Consider the following 7879-nt stretch of genomic DNA (forward strand, 5'->3'; position numbering starts at 1 on the left):
AGTGCAACAGGCAGGTTTAAGCAATTTGTGACTTTAGAAAAGATAACTTCTGGTGTTTTGGGCATACCTTCTTAGTCCACGGGTGGCCTCCGTGTGAGGGTCTTTTCTCCTGGACGGTTGAGAGCGGAATGAGGCTGAAGGTTCAACCTGAGGGCCTGACTCCACCCACCTTTGCACACAAGACCTCTGCAGTCTAAAAATAGCACAGGGAGCTGCAGAAGAGCGCAGCACTCGGATTCTTAGAATCATTTATTATCGAACCATAAAATTAACAAATAATCAATCAGGAAATAAAATATTTGTGCCAGATTGTTTAGTTACACCCACTTATAACTATTTTGCATAGGTTTTGTAAAACTATTGCTGTAAATCTTGCTATAGAAATAAAATGCAATAATTGTCTTGCTTGAACTTTAAGAATCATTAACATTAGTGGCTGGATTTTGAGACGCTGAATAATGAGAAAGAGATAAACTATTATTTCCTGTAACCTGGCTAGAACCTGTACCAGGCTGTTTTGAATTAAAAACTGGTAGTTATTTTCCCAAAATAAGATAGATAAATAAAAAATGAATGGAGGGATCTTGCATTTTGGGTTAGATTGTGCCTAATGATTAAAACCTGTGTAGAACTGATTTGATGATTAAGGACAATTATGCATAGAAGGTAGTCTAGATTTACCTTTGAGTCAGTAAAGTCAACTAATTATTAGAAGCCATCGTTGATTTGTAAAAAAGACAGTTATGTCATTTCAACCCAATAAACATATTTAAGGAAGACTTTTGCTGTGCACTGTAGCGGCAGGAATTTTACTGGGTCGGCCCGTCACATTTGAAACCAGCTGCAAATGAAAGTCTCCCGGATCTGGCTCTACACAAACGGAGCAGGAAGTCCCCACCACAAGCTGAATTATAACACCGAAATGGGGCAGCACTACGAGATGAACACTGTGGGACCGGCGCTTGTTTGCCCGGCTGCAAGATGAGACGGAGACAAAGGGGAGGAGCACGTGTGCCAACATGTGAACTTTAATCAATGACTGGGGTCATACTGAACTTACAAACAGATGCTCAAAGGGTCCCACCAGTGAAAGTGTGTTTGCTGCAGTTAGGTAATGGAAAGGCTTTTTGGCAACAATCAGTTGATTTGGTGAAATGTCAGAACTGTGAAAAATTTACTAAACTACTGCAGAACATAGTTAACTGAGAAAGTTAGCCTTAAAAAAATAAAAATAGGATTAGTAATCTGTTCCAACTCACCATCGGATGTCGATATAATCTTTATTGTAAGTATGATTTAAGATTTGGAAAACCGCAAGTGTCAAGTTTCTCTATGTTTGCTCTATAGCCTATCCTAGCTTTCTATCATAGCTTATATGATTAACAAAATTTAAATGAAATAGGGGTAAAGTAAATAACTCAGTGCACAACAATTTCTCGGTATTCATCAGGTTTCTTAGTTGACTGAATTACTTTTCTTATTTCTACAGGTCTTAGGGTACTCAGCTGCAGCGGACAGGAGAACAACAGTGTTGTTTCAGCTCCTTTGAGTTTCCCAACAGATCTAATCAAACCTGATCCTAAATTTTTCTATCAGCTGTAAGTTCTAACGTAGAAAATAATGTTACATAGTACTGAATAATTGTACCTCTCGTTCGATAAAAATTATGTTCACATTTTTCATCTTGTGAAATCTTTAACATAACATTTTTAATTGGCCTTTTGCGGGAGTGACGTTGCGAGAACATTTGGATTTGGCTACAGCCGAAATTGGCTAAACTGAAATTTTGGTTTGACTTAAATTAGATGTCACTGCAGGTAAACAAAGTTATATTCGTGCTGCATGGGAATTGGAGGAAAATAAATGTGGATGTGTCGGTGAGAGGAAAACAAAAATAAAAAATAAATATCAAACAATATCACAGTAAAAAGAGTGTAGGGAAAATTATTAAAATAAATTAAACTGGGAGAAATAATCCTTTTTTTTTTAGGGACTAATGCATGGCCATGAGCTCTGCTGGAAACACCCATAAAATCGCTTTACATTCATCAGGTACATTACAAAAGAGCCTCATCAATGGTTAGTCATGCTGGATAATGAGAACATAACAATAATCTGTCTCCCTAGTTTGGTTGGGTAAAAGGGAAAGAGGTGTTTATATGTCTGATGTTTTATAGGAACCAGTGTATCACAAGAGGTAGGACGACAATTGGCTAAAGGAAAAAAGTCTTTAAGTTTATCATCACAGGATGGCATGGTAAATAAATAAATAAATAAACAAACAAACATACAAACAAATAAATAAATAAATAAAAATAAGAGAGAAAAAGGAAAATTAATTAAATGAAACGTAATAGTAATAAAATGTTAAACTGTTCTAAATCTGTCATGGAATCAGTGCCACTGGAAAAAGGAGTAGGTAAAAAGAGGATAGGGGAGTATCTCTTAGCACAAATCACGTTATTGATTTAGCAATGCAGCTGAATTTCAGGTGCTTTAAGGATGATGCTAATTTGTGTTATAGATGGAGAAGTAGAACAGAAACACACATCTAAACGAGTAGATAAGGGAAATTACTGACAATACTAGGGTTTTAGGATGTTTGGCTTTAAGTAATTTGTGGTTTGACAAGCAAATATATACAAACAACCCGGTAACTGCAGTTTCGTTATTTATGAATTAACCTTAAGTAGTGAATTAATTCTTAGGATTTCTTGTGCTAGTGAGGTTCTTAAAGGAAAAAGGAAAGAAAATAAGAAAGAAGGTTCATAATTGGGGTGAATATTAAGGGACATTGGAAAACCTGAAACTATTTTGTTGAATTGATAGTAAAGTGGTTGTCCTAATTTTTAATTGGAGAGATCACACCGCAACATGAGTTCAGAACAGTAGTTATGGGAAGTTTTGTTGGATTAATTTGATCACACGCTTTAGGTCTTATTCTTTTCTTTCCACTGATTTAGTGTTGGGTTCATTTAAACCAAGCGGAAACACAGACTTGAGAGAATAAGTAGTTTAGTTGTGCGTGTCCCGCTCTTGCAGTTTGAGCATTTTTCCAGAAATAATCTAGATATTTAAGAAGTGGAAGGAAGCTCTTGATGAAATTACTAACATGCATGCCTACTTAAATGAGGAATTTCACACTTTCGCTTCAGTCTGACATTTGCTTGGTGTGTGAGGGCACAGAGACGTGTATGGACCGTGTGTTTGACTGTGTTTGTTTTGTTTGTTTGTTCATTTATTTATATGGGCGTGGCCGAGCCTTGAGAAACATCAACAAAGCCATTGGACTATTCTGAGTAAATTAACCAATTTAAATTCAAATTCAGGATCCTGAAACAATTCGGTTATAATCTCTATTTGGTGAAGACCATCTTAAGAATTCATTGTACAAGGCATCATCTCCAGTGTTACTGGAACTGTTTTGAAACCCATGCATGGTTGTATATTTTAGTTAAATCATTTAGGCTCATTAAATTATTGTTGTTTGCTTTATGTTTTAATCTCTTTGCAATTTTTCTCTGTGACACAGGTGAAGATGCTGGTGGCAAAGTGGATCCCACTCATTTCTTCTTCCCACACACATTCTTACTCTCTCTCTCTGTGTATGTGCATGTATATGTGTTTGTGTGTCCATGTGTGTCCATGTTGTGATGTCACTGTACCTCTAATTGCGCTTGCTGTTTGTAACTGTATGTGTCTGATGTTGAAGGTATCAGAGGCTAGGGTCAGTAAGAGTTAGGACATTTTTGTGCATAACCTTTAATCCCTAGGCGATCGGTTCGGGGGACGTCTGGTCCGGCCGGAGTGCGAGTCTTCCTGGTGTTGCACGGTGACCAAGGGAGAGGATGGAAAAAGATGAAGATTGGACTCTTATGAACTCACGTCGATACCTGAGACGAAGACTAACAGATAGTGTTGCTTCTCACCTTACTGGGACTAGATTGACTAACATAAGAAGAAGTTTGCTTACTTTTGTTCCAGTTTTACGACTTTGAATTAGTTCCTGAGTAGTACTGGTATTGTTTTAATGGTCCGAGGGGAGGTTACTGCAAATGGGGTCGTAGTTTTAAGGTGTACGTAAAGCTTTTGGGTGGGCCAGAAGGGCCAGGGAGATCTGAGATTATAAAGAGATAAATCCTAACAGAATATAGCATGTGTGTGTTCCAGGTAAACTACCAATAATGAGCCCAGAACTGACACGTTTCTGGTTAGTGCTTAGAGCACGTTAATGACAAAGTTATAGATCATAATGCTACAGGTTAATTCCTCGTATGCAGAGGATTCAGAATTACAGATGATAGGCGACTCAACGTGAGTTTACCGTATAATCTTAGGTTTCACATCATTTTTGTTCCCGTTTGTGTCAAAATTCTTTAACTTAATGTGATAACGTAACCATGACTGTTACTACTCCGTTTCAGGTGCAACAGATCTTCTGGTGGGTGCTGGATGTCATGTTTTGACTAGTGTTTTCTTATTGTGATGGATTAGCATGTGTTCGTTTTTGAGGGTGTGTGGATGTTGCATGAAGGGTTTTGAATGTGGTTTCGAAGGATAAGGAACAGATTATGTGATTCTGGTTGAGTTTAGGTCAGATTTGCTGAATGATTTTTAATTTGGTTTTAAGGACTTATTTCTGGTCGTTTTACCGAGCGGCCATTTACATTACTCCTGGTTATCGAGACAATCATGTGAGTTTTGCTCTTACCGTTAACCCATAAATGCTTGAGTAAATCATTGCATGCCTTACTACCAAATTAGCCCTTTAATTTAGGATAGTGGGTAGGATAGAAAGGGGGTGTGAATGTGGGGATGGATGCTTTGTCTATGGGTCTAAAGTTTAGAAAGTTTTTGTGGTAATAGGTTTATAGGCAATTGGCGTGCTAATTCAAGTTTTTCTTCTTGACATGTTGTGTTTTGCTTGCTGTGGGGAGGATGAGGTCGGCACCACCACGCTGCACGCAGATGGACAAAGGGAGGACTGAGCCAAGAACTTATGCCTTTGCTTTGCTGACAAATAAAGGACACTTGTCCACATAAAGCCCTGCTCAAGCAGAAGACCTCCAATGACGACATGGATGCTGAGCTTGTATTTTCCGTTTTATTCTTTTGAATGAAATCTTCAACCGGATTTATTACTGTTTCATTATGTCTTCGCTAAAGCTAATTGTTCATTATTCATCATATTTGTCACCTGTTTATCTTCATGTGCCTTTGTTGTTTTGTGTGTTCTTTCTTTTGACCACTGATGAGGATATTTGTCACCTGATGTCCTCAAGCTAGTCCTCGCATGCCAGCTCTGTGCTCCGGCGTTCGTCCCCTTGGGTCGGGGAGGACATGGGGGAATTTTCCCTGTTAAAGTACAGCGGACAGGGTTTTTCGCCCCCGTATGGGGTGCGCATGCAATACATTTGTGAAGTAATGAGTTCAGTTAATGCTAAAATCATGTTTCATGTATTGTTTCACAGTTTTTCATTGTCTCAGCTGTAAACTCATCGGTTGTTTTTCAGTTACTTAATCATTGTTCATTACATATACAAGTTGAAGTTGCTGTGTTATTCTGGAACATCATCTCGTGTTTTGGTATGGGTACTTTATGCATTTTTGATTCAAGATCATATGTTATACCCTTTTGTTTCCATTTTTTGTTATTTTGTTAGATTATCTTTATTTGCTGCTCATTTCTTCTGTTACTTAGTTAAGCATTCATTTATTGATATACCCTACATTGCTGATTCGTTTACAATGGTGGTGTGTGGCGCACAAGTCCGCCAAAGGGAGGACTGTTGTCGCCAAGAAGGTCAAGAGGTCATCTACAACATATATTGAGTTGAATTATGAGTCCTTAGGTTAAAAGCTTACTGAGAAAGCTGTGTTCTGTGTACGTGAGGTTTAACATGTCCAGCTTGTGTGGGCCAGCTCCAGTGGACCTTGAGCCCTTGGATCATGTCGGGATAACAGGGCTGGTTGACCTCTGGGCTGGAGGGTGCGTCGACCATTTGGAAGTGTAAATATCACCCCATCCTCTCTCCACATTTGTCAAGGGACTGTGGGAGTGGCCCAGGGACAGAGGGTATGAATTTGGGACTCCACATGTGGTCGAGGTCTTTTGTAGTTGGCTGTCCTGAGATGTGAGATGAATGAGTAAAGAGACCCGCGCTGTCTGACTGAGCTGCCCGTCTCCGACTGCTTCTTTAAGAATAACAGAGAAACCCCACAGTATGATTTCCAGCATGTCGTCTACATAGTGTTTCCATAATTTTATTTTGCAGTCTGGGGGGGCCAGTGGTTATGGCTTTTTGTTCTAGGTCTTTCATGAAAAACTCGCACTTGGTGGCTGATAACGGGTTGCCCATGGTGAAGCCTTCCAGTTGTTTGTATCTTGTGTCATCGTATGTGAAGTAAGTGGAGTTAGCTACCAGTCCTATCAGTTGTGCTATGTCATCTGCTGTGAGGTTTGTTCTTTTCTGTAAATTCTTGTCCTCTCTGATTCTATTAACTACTATGTCTATGTTTTTTTTGGGTCGGTGTTTTTGTGAACAGGGATGTGGCATAATGTGATATGAGGATGTTGTTATCTTCTATTGTAATCTTTTTTAGTTCTTTTGCCAGTTCTATGCTATTTTTGCAATGTTGATCTGTGTTACCTAACAACGGGCTGATTATTTTGCTGATTTCTCTTGCCATGTTGTATGTTGGTGTATCTATGCTGTCTACTATTGGTCTAAGTGGATGTTTTGTTTGTGTATTTTTGGAGTTCCGTAGATTCTTGGTGTTATGTTTGCTGTCGGAATCCAGAGTTTGTACATTTTTCTGTTATTTAGCCTTTTTTCTTGTAGTGGCTCCAGTAATTTTTTCATGTTTTTCTTAATGTTTTACGTTGGGCCTTTTAAAGTATTTTGTATGTATTTTTGTCCTCCTGCATCTGTTTCATCTGTTGTTTATATTTTTCTTTGTCCATTACCACTGTGGTTCTTCCTTTGTCTGATGGTAGAATGATTATCTGTTCATTTTTGGATAAAGCTGTCATGGCTGATTGTTCTTCTTTTGTAATATTGCTGTGTTGAATTTGGCTGTTCTTTAATATCCCAATAACATTATTTCTAAGTTCTGCTTTCTTTCCTTCATCTGTGATCTGTTGACATGCTAGTTCTGTCGCTACAATGAATTCATCATATGGTATTTTCTTTGGTGTTACTGCAAAATTGAAACCTTTATTTAATATGCGTTCTTCCGCTTCTGTTAGTCTGTATTGTGAAAGGTTACAAACCAATGAGCTTTGTGTGGTGTTTTCCTGTATTTCTTTTGTCATTTTCTTGTTGATGAGTTTGTTTAACTCCTTTATGTGTCTTTCTTTAACTTTTATGAACTCTTTTTCCTGTTGTTCCATTATGTGTCCTTTAATTTGTTCCTCTGTTTTTTCATCTAGTTTGTAATTCCTTTTTAAGTCCAGGTGTCTTCTTTCCAGTTCATTATCCACTTGCTTCTGTTGCAACGTTTCCTATCCTTCTTATCCTTTCTTTTTGTGTTCTTTCCATTATGTTCTGTGCTGTCTTGGTCTGGATCAGTGTTTTCAGCTGTAGGCTTGATGGCGTCATGTTTTCGTCACGGCATCTTAAATTGAAGCAAAGGTGGTTCCTTAGATGTGCGTGTTTTTGGTGTAAACATTCCAAACGGCAGAAGTCCTTTGTTCCCTGTCCGTATTTTTCTTTAAACTTTGACTGGGTAACAGTCTTTGGTATGTTCTCTCCGTGTTGCTTTTCTAACTGCAGACGTCCTCTGCTGCCCGCGGATAAAAGGAGTAGGAAGTGATGCCAACATCTGTGCTCTGAGGAAGTTTGCAGCCACGATTAAAACTGTCAGCAGCAAAGTAAAA

General features: G+C 38.5%; 1 long non-coding RNA gene across 1 annotated transcript; it reads left to right on the forward strand.

Moving 5' to 3' along the window:
• Positions 1 to 1156: 1156 nt before the first annotated feature.
• LOC129166901 (uncharacterized) lies at positions 1157 to 7114 on the forward strand. Its single transcript, XR_008565787.2, has 2 exons — positions 1157 to 1285; positions 1490 to 7114. It is a non-coding gene; the product is annotated as an uncharacterized lncRNA (long non-coding RNA).
• The last annotated feature ends 765 nt before the right edge of the window (positions 7115 to 7879 follow it).

Source organism: Nothobranchius furzeri, chromosome 12, assembly GCF_043380555.1.
Source record: "Nothobranchius furzeri strain GRZ-AD chromosome 12, NfurGRZ-RIMD1, whole genome shotgun sequence".
Taxonomy (NCBI): Eukaryota; Metazoa; Chordata; class Actinopteri; order Cyprinodontiformes; family Nothobranchiidae; genus Nothobranchius; species Nothobranchius furzeri.